The sequence below is a fragment of the Pteropus vampyrus genome, unplaced genomic scaffold, assembly GCF_000151845.1.
Source record: "Pteropus vampyrus isolate Shadow unplaced genomic scaffold, Pvam_2.0 Scaffold84, whole genome shotgun sequence".
In the NCBI taxonomy this organism is placed as follows: Eukaryota; Metazoa; Chordata; class Mammalia; order Chiroptera; family Pteropodidae; genus Pteropus; species Pteropus vampyrus.
The window spans coordinates 5,433,190-5,433,806 of NW_011888865.1; positions in this window are offsets into that span (position 1 = coordinate 5,433,190).

Sequence of the window (617 nt, forward strand, 5' to 3'; positions counted from 1 at the left end):
TCCCTAATCTGGCTAGGCAAATAGACATATAAGCAGACAGTCCCAAACAAGATGAACCCAAACAGACAAGTACTAAGACACATCATCATTAAAATGCCAAAGGTCAAAGACAAGGAGAGAATCTTAAAAGCAGCATGAGAAAGCAATTAGTTATCTACAAGAGAGCTCCAATATAACTGCCAGCTGATTTCTCAAGAGAAACTCTGTAGGTTGGAAGGGATTGGCAAGCAATATTCAAAGTAATGAAAGGCAAGGACCTACAACCAAGACTACTGTACCCAATAAAGCTATTATTTAGAATTAAAGGAGAGATAGAGCTTCCCAGACAAGAAAAAGTTAAAAGAGGTCATCAACACCAAACCAGTATTAACAAGAACATTAGAGACTTAAGAAAAAAGATAAAAAATATGAATAAAATGGCAATAACTAAATATCTAGCAACAATTACTTTAAGTGTAAATGGATTAGGTGCTCCAATCAAAAGACACATGGTGGCTGAATGGATAAGAAAACAAGATCCTTACATATGCTGCCTACAAGAGACTCACTTCAGATCAAAAGACCCACACAGACTAAAAGTATAGAGATGGAAAAAGATATTTTATGAAAATGAAAAC